Genomic DNA, 15632 nt, shown 5'->3' with positions numbered 1-15632 from the left:
AGCAGATGTAGGACTCCAGATAGTGCCCTCTGTTAATTTCAGAGCCTTCTCTAAGTATTCTTCCTGCTGAGATGATGTCTGGACATGAGAATGCAGGACAAGGGGCTTTTGGACCTTTGATGGTGGGAGTTCTTCCTGGGTTTAATGTAAATGAAGCTAGGCAGGAGAAGACAGGACTATGTGTGTCCTGAATGACAGAAAGGAGGCTTGTCAGGGAAACACGGGCTGTGAAACCTGGCCACTATGGTACCTAAGTCCTGCCTGGCCTCTTTGTGAGCACCCCTGAGTCCAAACCCTGTTCTGGATGCTTCTACTGGAATTCACCTTGAGCCACCACACTGCCATACTGGGTAGGAACAATCAGGTTGGATAGGATGATGATTGGGGGGTTGAGGGTTCCAGATCCCTTACAGGGATCTGGGGATGTGGCTCTGGAGCTGGAACCTTTTCTAACAGGTCCCAGTGCCTCAATTCAACCTGTAGCACAACTCAAGAGAAAATCCAGTTGTAAAAGAAACAAAAGGCAAGCCAGAGAGAAGTCCAGGCAGCCAGAGAGGAGAGGGGATGGCAGGAGGAGATAAATGGATGACAGATATTTGGCCAAGGTGGCTAGCAACCAGGCCTGAGACCCTGAGCACCTCCCAGAGATGCAGGGCAGAGTTTGTGTGGTCTCCAGAAGTGAGCTATGGATCCTGCTAGGGAGGCTCAGACAAAAGCTAGGGGATCCCGGGGTGGCCTTGTGCACCACCTTAAGGGCAGGCGGGCTGGCAAGGAGGCAGGAAAAGTTCCACACAGCCACCCCCATGCAGCCCAGGCTGCACTATCCCCTGCAGAGAGGTCCTCTCCTGCTCCCAGACATGGCGACCACAGGATCCGGGAGGCTGTGCTTCCGTGAACCCCAAGCCAGCCACATGTCGCCCGCCCAGAGCCAGTCATCTGGACCCTGCTTCCTCCTCCAGCTCTTTTGGGTCATGGAGCGGGCCAGAGAACCGCTTTGGTCCTGGGGGACCCAGGCGGGAGCCCTTCCCTAGGTGGCACGCCTCCATTTCCAGAGTAGCACAGGGACCTGCTGGCGGAATTGGAAAACTGAATCCGCGGGATGGCAGCAGGGCACCGAGAATGCCAAGGGCCAAGGGCGAAGGGTGCTCTCTCTCCGACCTTCACAAAGCAAAAAAAAAAAAAAAAAAAGCCAAAGCTCCAAGATGGAGGACAAGCATCTAGGCTAGGACTGGAGACATGCCACTCTAGGGCTGCTGCTAGGGATTCAGTGGTGTGCAGAAGGTGAGGGTGTGGTGTGTAGATGGGGGTAACAGACTTTAACTGGTTCCTCCATTGTAACCTCCATGCACTGCACTTCCCTGACACACCCGGCTTTGTGCCAGCCCCTGAAGGCCCTGCCTGAGGGTATGGTGGGGTGCAGGGAGAGAGGGCAGGTGGTGGAGGGTGTCATGGAGGGGGCCAAGTGGGGAGTGTGTGGATGTGGGGGCAGGCTCACTTCAGAGTCTGAGCCACACCCTAAGGAAGTCCTCCACAAACCACATCTGGACTATAGGGGAGGAGCCAAACAAACATAATAATGGGGTTGGGGTTCAGGGGCAGAGCATCGCCCCCTAGCTGCCAAACCAGGGTATTCTAACAGCTGCATCCCTGCCCTAGCCCAGCCTTCACCCCAGACACACACAGACACACAGACACACAGACACACACACACACACACACACACACACACACACACAGCAGCTTTCAGAGATCCAGTGGCTGTCTACATGACTCCACCCACCAGGGTGACCAGTACAGCTTCCAGCATGGCCTTGGGTCTGCTGACCCAAGTTTCCAGGTCAAGGTGGCCCGGCAAGAGGGGCCTTCAAGGCTGTACCCAGTTCTTCTAAGGCAGTGGGATCAAAGTGTTACACCAAGGGAGACGACCACCCAACTCAATGGGACCCTAGACCCAGCTCGGGCTTCCCACCTTGCAGAAGGCTGCTCCAGGATGGACACAAGGCAAAAGGGCAGGCAGCTGTGTATGCTTGTAAGGGATGCAGAGTCAGCGGCCTTAGGCCCGTGTCCCAAATCCGATGGTCTACTACTAAGATGGGAGAAGAAGGACTTCCTTCCAAAACCTTGGCCTTGGTAGTGATGAGCGTTCAGATGGATGCTGCCCCACATCATGCGAAGCAGGGACCATAAGGCCCGGGACATCCACAACCTTGCCTCAACGGGCAGGGCGTCCAGGTCCCTGAGGTGAAGACAAGAACACATCAAAAGAAGAAACATTGCACCCACCTGCCCTCTTGCCCTACCAAACCCTGGGCCCAGGCCCCCACCTTAACCGTCTCCTAGGCAGCACCAGGCAACCATTCTGACCTAAGTCCACCTCTGTCACAATCTCTCTCCTCTGCACAGCCCTCCACCTCCCACCCCTAACCTCCCACCTCCCGACCCTACCCTACACCAACTACCAGGCACCACTCAGGAAACTTCTCTTTCCGTTCTTTAACTTCCCCAAGACCCTGTCAGGCATGGAACTCTCTGTATCCTCTGTGGACACCCACCTACCTGTGGCAGGGCCTAGGAACACACAGGACTCGGCTCTCTCAAGAGATTCCAAGTGGACCGAGGACAGGTAACACAGAATCTGAGGGACAAGAAGCAATTCTCACTCTTAACACCAGGATGCCTACAGCACACACCCACCCTGTGTGTCCTTATGGATTTCCCTAAACATTCCAGGTGTCCTCACACAAATTTCTCTCCACGGGCCCAGACCCGTGGAACAGAAAAAAGTGTCCACAGACACAGTGGGTCTGCCCACCAGCCTGCATGAAAAAAAAAAAAAAAACACCAACAAACTAGAGAACACCCAACACCCCACAGGCAGATTCTCACTTGCTCTCGCCTTACTTTTTCTCTCTCTCATTTATCTATCCTCCTCTACCTCCACCTCCACCTCTATCTCTGTCTTTCTCTGTCCCTCGCTCCTATGTACAGTCCCATCCCTGGTATCCAGGTTAGCTAGGCCATGTTCCGTAGGGAAATGCTTTTCACTCCTCAACAGGAAGCCTTCCTTCAATGAGCACTGAAAGTCTCCAGAGGCTCTCCTCCACACTGCTGACATCTTCCATGATGAAGCCTAGAAGAAAATCACTCTCCCTGCCACCTGGAGACAAGCCTGTCTATGCTCTTCCAAATCTCCCTCTCTACAAAGCTTCCTGGAGATCTTTGCTGTGGCTAAAAAGGGAGCTTCCTGGTGATGGGGGTGGGTGTGGAGGACCTGACTTCATGGACCTGCCTGTCAGGCCACTTTAAAGGACGGTACTGCCACCTTCCCAATGGTTCCTACACAATGCTCTTACCAACCACGCTCTGGCATGCCCCTGAGCCCTAATCCACACACACGAAGCACCACTTCAAACCTTGTACTCACCTGAGCTGGATCTGAAGGATGGAGCCCTAAAAGGCTTCCCTACATGCAAACCTGTCCTTCCTCTACATCTCAGATCTTACGACCATAACTCGTACATACTGTGCCTCTCAGGCACTGCTATGACTTCTCACAGTACTGGGCCACAATAATCCCAGGTATACACACACACACACACACACACACACACACACACACACACACACATACACAAAAGCGCTCCTGCATGCTTAGCAGTTGTAGGACTCCAGATAGTGCCCTCTGTTAATTTCAGAGCCTTCTCTAAGTATTCTTCCTGCTGAGATGATGTCTGGACATGAGAATGCAGGACAAGGGGCTTTTGGACCTTTGATGGTGGGAGTTCTTCCTGGGTTTAATGTAAATGAAGCTAGGCAGGAGAAGACAGGACTATGTGTGTCCTGAATGACAGAAAGGAGGCTTGTCAGGGAAACACGGGCTGTGAAACCTGGCCACTATGGTACCTAAGTCCTGCCTGGCCTCTTTGTGAGCACCCCTGAGTCCAAACCCTGTTCTGGATGCTTCTACTGGAATTCACCTTGAGCCACCACACTGCCATACTGGGTAGGAACAATCAGGTTGGATAGGATGATGATTGGGGGGTTGAGGGTTCCAGATCCCTTACAGGGATCTGGGGATGTGGCTCTGGAGCTGGAACCTTTTCTAACAGGTCCCAGTGCCTCAATTCAACCTGTAGCACAACTCAAGAGAAAATCCAGTTGTAAAAGAAACAAAAGGCAAGCCAGAGAGAAGTCCAGGCAGCCAGAGAGGAGAGGGGATGGCAGGAGGAGATAAATGGATGACAGATATTTGGCCAAGGTGGCTAGCAACCAGGCCTGAGACCCTGAGCACCTCCCAGAGATGCAGGGCAGAGTTTGTGTGGTCTCCAGAAGTGAGCTATGGATCCTGCTAGGGAGGCTCAGACAAAAGCTAGGGGATCCCGGGGTGGCCTTGTGCACCACCTTAAGGGCAGGCGGGCTGGCAAGGAGGCAGGAAAAGTTCCACACAGCCACCCCCACGCAGCCCAGGCTGCACTATCCCCTGCAGAGAGGTCCTCTCCTGCTCCCAGACATGGCGACCACAGGATCCGGGAGGCTGTGCTTCCGTGAACCCCAAGCCAGCCACATGTCGCCCGCCCGGAGCCAGTCATCTGGACCCTGCTTCCTCCTCCAGCTCTTTTGGGTCATGGAGCGGGCCAGAGAACCGCTTTGGTCCTGGGGGACCCAGGCGGGAGCCCTTCCCTAGGTGGCACGCCTCCATTTCCAGAGTAGCACAGGGACCTGCTGCCGGAATTGGAAAACTGAATCCGCGGGATGGCAGCAGGGCACCGAGAATGCCAAGGGCCAAGGGCGAAGGGTGCTCTCTCTCCGACCTTCACAAAGCAAAAAAAAAAAAAAAAAAAAAAAAAGCCAAAGCTCCAAGATGGAGGACAAGCATCTAGGCTAGGACTGGAGACATGCCACTCTAGGGCTGCTGCTAGGGATTCAGTGGTGTGCAGAAGGTGAGGGTGTGGAGTGTAGATGGGGGTAACAGACTTTAACTGGTTCCTCCATTGTAACCTCCATGCACTGCACTGCCCTGACACACTCGGCTTTGTGCCAGCCCCTGAAGGCCCTGCCTGAGGGTATGGTGGGGTGCAGGGAGAGAGGGCAGGTGGTGGAGGGTGTCATGGAGGGGGCCAAGTGGGGAGTGTGTGGATGTGGGGGCAGGCTCACTTGAGAGTCTGAGCCACACCCTAAGGAAGTCCTCCACAAACCACATCTGGACTATAGGGGAGGAGCCAAAGAAACATAATAATGGGGTTGGGGTTCAGGGGCAGAGCATCGCCCCCTAGCTGCCAAACCAGGGTATTCTAACAGCTGCATCCCAGCCCTAGCCCACCTTCACCCCAGACACACAGACACACACACAGACTCACACACACACACACACACACACACACACACACACACACACACACAGCAGCTTTCAGAGATCCAGTGGCTGTCTACATGACTCCACCCACCAGGGTGACCAGTACAGCTTCCAGCATGGCCTTGGGTCTGCTGACCCAAGTTTCCAGGTCAAGGTGGCCCGGCAAGAGGGGCCTTCAAGGCTGTACCCGGTTCTTCTAAGGCAGTGGGATGGAAGGTGTTACACCAAGGAAGACGACCACCCAACTCAATGGGACCCTACACCCAGCTTGGGCTTCCCACCTTGCAGAAGGCCGCTCCAGGATGGACACAAGGCAAAAGGGCAGGCAGCTGTGTATGCTTGTAAGGGATGCAGAGTCAGCGGCCTTAGTCCCGTGTCACAAATCCGATGGTCTAATACTAAGATGGGAGAAGAAGGACTTCCTTCCAATACCTTGGCCTTGGTAGTGATGAGCGTTCATATGGATGCTGCCCCACATCCTGCGAAGCAGGGACCATAAGGCCCAGGACATCCACAACCTTGCCTCAACAGGCAGGGCGTCCAGGTCCCTGAGGTGAAGACAAGAACATATCAAAAGAAGAAACATTGCACCCACCTGCCCTCTTGCCCTACCAAACCCTGGACCAGGGCCCCAACATAACCGTCTCCTAGGCAGCACCAGGCAACCATTCTGACCTAAGTCCACCTCTGTCACAATCTCTCTCGTCTGCACAGCCCTCCACCTCCCACCCCTAACCTCCCACCTCCCGACCCTACCCTACACCAAATATGAGGCACCACTCCGGAAACTTCTCTTTCCGTTCTCTAACTTCCCCAAGACCCTGTCAGGCATGGAACTCTCTGTATCCTCTGTGGACACCCACCTACCTGTGGCAGGGCCTAGGAACACACAGGACTCGGCTCTCTCAAGAGATTCCAAGTGGACCGAGGACAGGTAACATAGAATCTGAGGGACAAGAAGCAATTCTCACTCTTAACACCAGGATGCCTACAGCACACACCCAACCTGTGTGTCCTTATGGATTTCCCTAATCATTCCAGGTGTCCTCACACAAATTTCTCTCCACGGGCCCAGACCCATGGAACAGAAAAAAGTGTCCACAGACAGAGTGGGTCTGCCCACCAGCCTGCATGAAAAAAAAAAAAAAAAAAACACCAACAAACTAGAGAACACCCAACACCCCACAGGCAGATTCTCATTTGCTCTCGCCTTACTTTCTCTCTCTCTCATTTATCTATCCTCCTCTACCTCCACCTCCACCTCTATCTCTGTCTTTCTCTGTCCCTCGCTCCTATGTACAGTCCCATCCCTGGGATCCAGGTTAGCTAGGCCATGTTCCGTAGGGAAATGCTTTTCACTCTTCAACAGGAGGCCTTCCTTCAATGAGCACTGAAAGTCTCCAGAGGCTCTCCTCCACACTGCTGACATCTTCCATGATGAAGCCTAGAAGAAAATCACTCTCCCTGCCACCTGGAGACAAGCCTGTCTATGCTCTTCCAAATCTCCCTCTCTACAAAGCTTCCTGGAGACTTTTGCTGTGGCTAAAAAGGGAGCTTCCTGGTGATGGGGGTGGGTGTGGAGGACCTGACTTCATGGACCTGCCTGTCAGGCCACTTTAAAGGACGGTACTGCCACCTTCCCAATGGTTCCTACACAATGCTCTTACCAACCACGCTCTGGCATGCCCCTGAGCCCTAATCCACACACACGAAGCACCACTCCAAACCTTGTACTCACCTGAGATGGATCTGAAGGATGGAGCCCTAAAAGGCTTCCCTACATGCAAACCTGTCCTTCCTCTACATCCCAGAGCTGACGACCATAACTCGTACATACTGTGCCTCTCAGGCACTGCTATGACTTCTCACAGTACTGGGCCACAATAATCCCAGGTATACACACACACACACACACACACACACACACACACACACAAACACACACAAACACATACACAAAACCGCTCCTGCATGCTTAGCAGTTGTAGGACTCCAGATAGTGCCCTCTGTTAATTTCAGAGCCTTCTCTAAGTATCCTTCCTGCTGAGATGATGTCTGGACATGAGAGTGCAGGACAAGGGGCTTTTGGACCTTTGATGGTGGGAGTTCTTCCTGGGTTTAATGCAAATGAAGCTAGGCAGGAGAAGACAGGACTATGTGTGTCCTGAATGACACAGAGGAGGCTTGTCAGGGGAAGCACGGGCTGTGAAACCTGGCCACTATGGTACCTAAGTCCTGCCTGGCCTCTTTGTGAGCACCCCTGAGTCCAAACCTTGTTCTGCATGCTTCTACTGGAATTCATCTTGAGCCACCACACTGCCATAGTGGGTACGAACAATCAGGTTGGATAGGATGATGATTGGGGAGTTGAGGGTTCCAGATCCCTTACAGGGATCTGGGGATGTGACTCTGGAGCTGGACCCTTTTCTAACAGGTCCCAGTGCCTAAATTCAACCTGTAGCACAACTCAAGAGAAAATCCAGTTGTAAAAGAAACCCTACCCTACACCAACTACCAGGCACCACTCAGGAAACTTCTCTTTCCATTCTCTAACTTCCCCAAGACCCTGTCAGGCATGGAACTCTCTGTATCCTCTATGGACACCCACCTACCTGTGGCAGGGCCTAAGCACACACAGGACTCATCTCTCTCAACAGATTCAAGTGGACCGAGGACAGGTAACATCAAAGCTGAGGGATAAGAAGCAATTCTCACTCTTAACTCCAGGATGCCTGCAGCACCCACCCACCCTGTCTGTCCTTATGGATGTCCCACAACATTCCAGGTGTCCTACACAAAATTCCCTCCAGGGGCACAGATCCATGGAACAGAAAAAAGTGTCCATAGACAGAGTGGGTCTCCCCACCAATCTGCATGAAAAACAGCTACAAACTAGAGAACACCCAACACACCACAAGCAGATTCTCATTTGCTCTCCCACACTCTCTCATCCTGTCCCTCCCCCCTCTCTCTCCCTGTCGCACCCCAAACCCTCTCATTTATCTATCCTCCTCTACCTCCACCTCCACCTCCATCTCTGTCTCCCTCTGTCCCTGTCTCCCATGTACAGTCCCATCCCTGGTATCCAAGGTAGCTAGGCCATGTTCATTTGGGAAATGCTTTGTATTCCCCAACGGGAAGCCTTCCTTCCATGAGCACTGAAAGTCTCCAGAAGCCATCCTCCACATTGCTGACATCTTCTTGATGGAGCCTAGAAGGAAATCACTCTCCCTGCTACCTGGAGACAAGCTTGTCTATGGTCTTCCAACTCTCCATCTCTACAAAGCCTCCTGGAGACATTTGGTGAGGCTAAAAGGGGAGCTTCCTGGTGCAGGGGGTGAGGTTGGAGGCCCTGACTTCCTAGACCTGCCTGGTAGGCCACTCCAAAGGACAGTCCTGCCACCTACCCCATGGTTCTGACACAATGCTCTCAGCCACCATGCCCCGGCACACCCCTGAGCCCCAAACCACACACAGGATGCACCACTGAAAACCTTGTGCTCACCAGAACTGGAGCTGAAGGATGGAGCCTTAGAAGGCTCCACTACATGCCAACCTGTCCTTCCCTCAAACCTGGCCTGACCACCATAACTCTTACATACTGTGCCTCTCAGGCACTGCTTATGGACACTCACAGGATTAGGCCAAAACAAAACCAGGAACACACAAACACCCAATACACACACACACACACACACACACACACACACACACACACACACACAGCAGTTCTAGGTCTACAGATAGTGTCCTCTGTTAATATCAGAGCCTCCTTTAAGTGTTCCTCCTGCTGAAATGATGTCTGGACAGGGCAGTGCAGGACAACGGGCTTTTTGAACTTGATCCTGGGAGCTCTCCCTGGGTTTAAGGCAAAGGGAGCTAGGCAGGAGAACACAAGAAGGAGTATGCGGCCTGCATGTATCCTGCATGACACAGAGGAGTCTTGTCAGGGGAGGCAGGGACCATGAAACCTGGCCACAATGGTACCTAAGTTCTTCCTGGCCTCTTTGTGAGCACCCCTGAGTCCAAACCCTGGTCTGGATGCTTCTACTGGGATTCCCCTTGAGCCACCACACTGCCTTGAGCTCCTGGATCACTGGGTACACACAACCAGCTGCATAGGATGATGATGGGGGGGGGGGCTCGCAGACCACTTGTAGGATTCTGGGGTTTTGCTTTGGAGCAGGAACCTTTTCTGAAAGGTTCCAGTCCCTGAATTCCACCTGTAGCACAGCTCAAGGGCAAACCCTGTCAAAGGAACCAAAGGCAATCTAGAGAGAAGGCCTGGCAGCCAGAAAGGAGAGGGGCTTTCAGGAGAAGTTAAATGGATGACAGACATTTGGCCACAGTGGCTAGCACCAGACCTGAGACCCTGTGCAACTCCCAGAGATGCTGGGCAGAGTTTGTGTGGTTTCTCAAAGTGAGCTGTGGATACTGCTAGGGAGGCTCAGACAAAAGATGGGCGGTCCTGCGTGGCCTGGTGCACCACGGTAAGGGCAGGCAGGCTGGCACACAGGATGTTTCCCCAAAACGACCATGATGCAGCCCAGGCTGCACAATCCCCTGCGGAGAGGTCCTCTGCTGCTGCCAGACATGGCGGCCCCAGGACCTGGGAGGCTGTGCTCTTGCCACGGGCAAGCCAAGTCTCGTGGCCCCCGCCCGGAGCTGGTCACCTGGACCCTGCTTCCTCCTCCAGCTCTCCTGGGTCAAGGAGCAGGCAAGAGAACCTCTTTGGTGCTGGGAGACCCAGGCAGGAGCCCTTCCCTAGCCAGCCCGCCCCCATTTCCAGGGAAGTACAGGGACTTGGTGGCGGAATCGGCAAACTGAATTCGCGTGATGGCAGCAGTGCACCAAGAATGCCAAGGGTCAAGGACGACAGGTGTTCTCCCTCTGCCCTTCGCACAGCAAAAAAAAAAAAAAAAAAATAAATAAAAAAATAAAAATTAAAAAAAGCCAGAGATCTCCTCCCAAGCTCCAAGATGGAGGCCAACCATGTAGGCCGGGACTGGACAGACATGAGGCTCTAGTGCTGCTGCTAGGGACCCCAGGTTGATCAGCAAGTGGGGGTGCGTGGGGCAGATTGCGGTTACAAACCTTAACAGGTTCCTCCATTCCCTGCACTGCTCTGAGACAATCAGCTTTGGGCGCTTTCCAGCCCAGAAGGCCCCGCCTGAGAGTATCATGTGGTACCTGGAGAGGGGCCAGGTGGTGGAGGGTGTGATGGAGGGAGCCAAGTGGGGAGTGTGTGGATGTGGGCATAGAAGCTCTTGAGAGCCCGCACCAGACCCTAAGGGAATCCTCCACAAACCACATGCCAATCTGGACTATAGGGGAGGAGCCTCAGAAACATACTCATGGATTTGGGGACCAAGGGCTGAGCGTCGCCCCCTAGCTGCCAGACCAGGGTATTCTCACAGCTGCATCCCTTCCCTTGCCCTGCTAGAACTCCAATCACACACATACACACACACACACACACACACACACACACACACACACACACACACACACAGAGTAGCTTTCAGAGATCCAGCCGCTGTCTACATGATTCCACCCACCAGGGTGTCCAGTACAGCTGCCAGGATGGCCTTGGGTCTGCTGACCCAAGCTTCCAGGTCAAGGCTCCAGCCAAGAGGGGCCTCCCAGGCTGACCCTGTTCCTTCTGGGGGCAGTGGGGTGGTGATGTCCCAGAACCCAGAGCACAGGAGAAGGTGTCACACCAAGGGAGACATCCAACCAACTGAATGGGGCCCTAGGCCCAACCCCGGGCTTCCCACCTGGCAAAAGGCTGCTCCCTGATGGACACAGGGCAAAAGGACATGCAGCTGTGGGCACTAGTTGGGGCTCCAGGATAGGGGGACTGAGTCCCGTATCGTCCCATATCCCATGGTCCCATTGACTAATATATAATGGGAGAGGAAAAGGGCTTACTTCCAAAACCTTGGTCTCGGAAGTTGTGTGCATTCAGATGGATGTGCCCCACAACATCCAAAGCAGGGACCAAAAGGGGCCAGGGACATGCACGACCTCGACTAAACAGGCAGGCCGTCCAGGTACCTGAGGTGGAGACAAGGACACATCAAAAGAAGAAACATTGCACCCACCTGCCCTCTTGCCTACCAAACCCTGGGCTCAGGCCCCCATCTTAACCGTCTCCTAGGCAGCACCAGGCAACCATTCTGACCTACCTCCAGCTCTGTCACAGTCCCTCTCCTCTGCACAACCCTCCACCTCCCACCCCTAACCTCCCACCTCCCGACCCTACCCTATACCAACTACCAGGCTCCACTCAGGAAACTTCTCTTTCCATTCTCTAACTTCCCCAAGACCCTGTCAGGCATGGAACTCTCTGTATCCTCTATGGACACCCACCTACCTGTGGCAGGGCCTAGGCACACACAGGACTCAACTCTATCAACAGATTCAAGTGGACCGAGGACAGGTAACATAAAAGCGGAGGGACAAGAAGCAATTCTCACTCTTAACTCCATTATGCCTGCAGCACCCACCCACCCTGTCTGTCCTTATGGATGTACCACAACATTCCAGGTATCCTACACAAAATTCCCTCCAGGGGCACAGATCCGTGGAACAGAAAAAAGTGTCCATAGACAGAGTGGGTCTGCCCACCAGCCTGCATGAAAAACAGCCACAAACTAGAGAACACCCAACACCCCACAAGCAGATTGTCATTTGCTCTCCCACACTCTCTCATCCTGTCCCTCCCCTCTCTCTCTCCCTGTCACCCCTTCATCTCATTTATCTATCCTCCTCCTCCACCTCCACCTCTATCTCTGTCTCCCTCTGTCCCTGTCTCCCATGTACAGTCCCATCCCTGGTATCCAAGGTAGCTAGGCCATGTTTATTTGGGAAATGCTTTGTATTCCCCAACGGGAAGCCTTCCTTCCATGAGCACTGAAAGTCTCCAGAAGCCATCCTCCACACTGCTGACATCTTCTTGATGGAGCCTAGAAGGAAATTACTCTCCCTGCCACCTGGAGACAAGCTTGTCTATGGTCTTCCATCTCTCCATCTCTACAAAGCCTCCTGGAGACATTTGGTGAGGCTAAAAGGGGAGCTTCCTGGTGCATGGGGTGAGGTTGGAGGCCCTGACTTCCTAGACCTGCCTGGTAGGCCACTCTAAAGGACAGTCCTGCCACCTACCCGATGGTTCTGACACAATGCTCTCAGCCACCATGCCCCGGCACACCCCTGAGCCCCAAAAAACACACAGGATGCACCACTGAAAACCTTGTGCTCACCAGAACTGGAGCTGAAGGATGGAGCCTTAGAAGGCTCCACTACATGCTAACCTGTCCTTCCCTCAACCCTGGCCTGACCACCATAACTCTTACATACTGTGCCTCTCAGGCACTGCTTATGGACACTCACAGGATTAGGCCACAACAAAACCAGGAACACACAATCATCCAATACACACACATACACACACACACACACACACACACACACACACACACACACAGAGCAGTTCTAGGTCTACAGATAGTGTCCTCTGTTAATATCAGAGCCTTCTTTAAGTGTTCCTCCTGCTGAAATGATGTCTGGACAGGGCAGTGCAGGACAACGGGCTTTTTGAACTTGACCCTGCGAGTTCTTCCTGGGTTTAAGGCAAAGGGAGCTAGGCAGGAGAACACAAGAAGGAGTATGCGGCCTGCATGTATCCTGCATGACACAGAGGAGGCTTGTCAGGGGAGGCAGGGACCATGAAACCTGGCCACAATGGTACCTAAGTTCTTCCTGGCCTCTTTGTGAGCACCCCTGAGTCCAAATCCTGGTCTGGATGCTTCTACTGGGATTCCCCTTGAGCCACCACACTGCCTTGAGCTCCTGGATCACTGGGTACACACAACCAGCTTGCATAGGATGATGATGGGGTGGGGGAAGGACCTCGCAGACCACTTGTAGGATTCTGGGGTTTTGCTTTGGAGCAGGAACCTTTTCTGACAGGTTCCAGTCCCTGAATTCCACCTGTAGCACAGCTCAAGGGCAAACCCTGTCAAAGGAACCAAAGGCAATCCAGAGAGAAGGCCTGGCAGCCAGAAAGGAGAGGGGCTTTCAGGAGAAGTTAAATGGATGACAGACATTTGGCCACAGTGGCTAGCACCAGACCTGAGACCCTGTGCAACTCCCAGAGATGCTGGGCAGAGTTTGTGTGGTTTCTCAAAGTGAGCTGTGGATACTGCTAGGGAGGCTCAGACAAAAGATGGGCGGTCCTGCGTGGCCTGGTGCACCACGGTAAGGGCAGGCAGGCTGGCACACAGGATGTTTCCCCAAAACGACCATGATGCAGCCCAGGCTGCACAATCCCCTGCGGAGAGGTCCTCTGCTGCTGCCAGACAAGGCGGCCCCAGGACCTGGGAGGCTGTGCTCTTGCCACCGGCAAGCCAAGTCTCGTGGTCCCCGCCCGGAGCTGGTCACCTGGACCCTGCTTCCTCCTCCAGCTCTCTTGGGTCAAGGAGCGGGCAAGAGAACCTCTTTGGTGCTGGGAGACCCAGGCAGGAACCCTTCCCTAGCCAGCCCGCCCCCATTTCCAGGGATGCACAGGGACTTGGTGGCGGAATCGGCAAACTGAATCGGCGTGATGGCAGCAGTGCACCAAGAATGCCAACTGCCAAGGGGAAGGATGCTCCTCCCTCTGCCCTTTGCAAAGCAAAAAAGCAAAAAAAAAAAAATAAATAAATAAATTTAGAACAAAAACAGCCAGAGTTCTGCCAAGTTTCAAGATGGAGGCCAACCATGTAGGCAGGGACTGGACAGACATGAGACTCTAGGGCTGCTGCTAGGGATCCTAGGGTGTTCAGTGTGTGGGCGTGTGGTGGGCAGATGGAGGTTACTGCCCTTAACAGGTTCCTCCACTGCCCTGAGACACTGGGCTATGGACGCATGCCAGCCCATGAAGGCCCCGCCTGAGGGTATCATATGGTACCTGGAGAGGGTGTGGGTGGTAGAGGTTGTGATGGAGGGGGCCAAGTGGGGAATGTGTGGGTGTGGGTTCAGAGGCACTTGAGAGCCTGCGCCAGACCCTAAGGGAATCCTCCACAAACCACATCTGGATTCTAGGGGAAGGAGCCTCAGAAACTTACTCATGGATTTGGGGACCGGGGCTGAGCGTTGCCCCCTAGCTGCCAAACCAGGGTGTTCTCACAGCTGCATCCCTGCCCTTGCTGGCCATCACCCCTAACACACACACAGACACACAGACAGACAGACAGACAGACGGACACACACACACACACACACACACACACACACACACACACACACAGCAGCTTTCAGAGATCTAGTGTTGTCTACGTGACTCCACCCACCAGGGTGACCAGTACAGCTGCCAGCATCGCCTTGGGTCTGCTGACCCAAGCTTTCAAGTCAAGGTGCCAGCCAAGAGGGGCCTCCCAGGCTGACGCCAGTCCTGCTAGGGCAGTGGGCTTTTGGTGTCCCAGAACCCAGACCACAAGGGAGACGACCACCCAACTCAATGGGACCGTAGGCCCAGCACGGGCTTCCCACCTGGCAGAAGGACAGGCAGCTGTGGGAACTGGTCAGGACTTCAGGGTCGTGGCCTGAGCCCAATGTCCCATGGTTCCATGGTCTAATATTGAGATATGAGAAGAGAAGGGCTTCCTTCCAAAACCTTGGCCTCCGTGGTGAAGTGCATTCAGGTGGATGCTGCCCCACATCATCCGAAGCAAGGACCACTAGGGGCCAGGGACATCCACAACCTCAACTCAACAGGCAGGCCGTCCAGGTCGCTGAGGTGGAGACAAGGACACATCAAAAAAGAAACATTGCACTCACCTGCCCTCTTGCCTACCAAACCCTGGGCCCAAACCCAAGCCCAGGCCCCCACCTTAACCCTCTCCTAGGCAGCACCAGGCAACCATTGTGACCTACTTCCACCTCTGTCACAATCCCTCTCCTCTGCACAACCCTACACCTCCCACCCCTAACCTCCCACCTCCCGACCCTACTCTACACAAACTACCAGGCACCACTCAGGAAACTTCTCTTTCCATTCTCTAACTTCCCCAAGACCCTGTCAGGCATGGAACTCTCTGTATCCTCTGTGGACAGCCACCTACCTACCTGTGACAGGGCCTGGACACACAGGACTCCGCTCTCTCAAGAGATTCAAGTGGACCAAGGACAGGCAACATAAAAGCTGAGGGACAAGAAGCAATTCTCACTCTTAACACCAGGATGCCTGCAGCACACACCCACCCTGTCTGTCCTTATGGACTTCCCCAACATTCCAGGT

The 15632-nt window shown here is 53.9% G+C and overlaps 1 protein-coding gene across 2 annotated transcripts in view; it reads right to left on the bottom strand.

The window, feature by feature from the left end:
• Nucleotides 1-2548: 2548 nt before the first annotated feature.
• LOC131901546 (periphilin-1-like) overlaps nt 2549-15632 on the bottom strand; it is a 101096-nt gene continuing 88012 nt past the window's right edge. Inside the window, exons 2-4 of one of the 2 annotated variants that reach the window (XR_009376773.1) lie at nt 6221-6299; nt 5635-5901; nt 2549-2635 (exon numbers count right to left, since the gene is read on the bottom strand). The gene's annotated coding sequence lies outside the window, so the exon portion shown is untranslated. Of the gene's footprint in view, nt 2636-5634; nt 5902-6158; nt 6300-15632 lie in introns of those variants that run through there. The other variant, XR_009376774.1, reaches the window with a different exon arrangement.

This window comes from Peromyscus eremicus, unplaced genomic scaffold (assembly GCF_949786415.1).
Source record: "Peromyscus eremicus unplaced genomic scaffold, PerEre_H2_v1 PerEre#2#unplaced_110, whole genome shotgun sequence".
Taxonomy (NCBI): domain Eukaryota; kingdom Metazoa; phylum Chordata; class Mammalia; order Rodentia; family Cricetidae; genus Peromyscus; species Peromyscus eremicus.
This window is presented reverse-complemented; position numbering and strand designations above follow the sequence as displayed.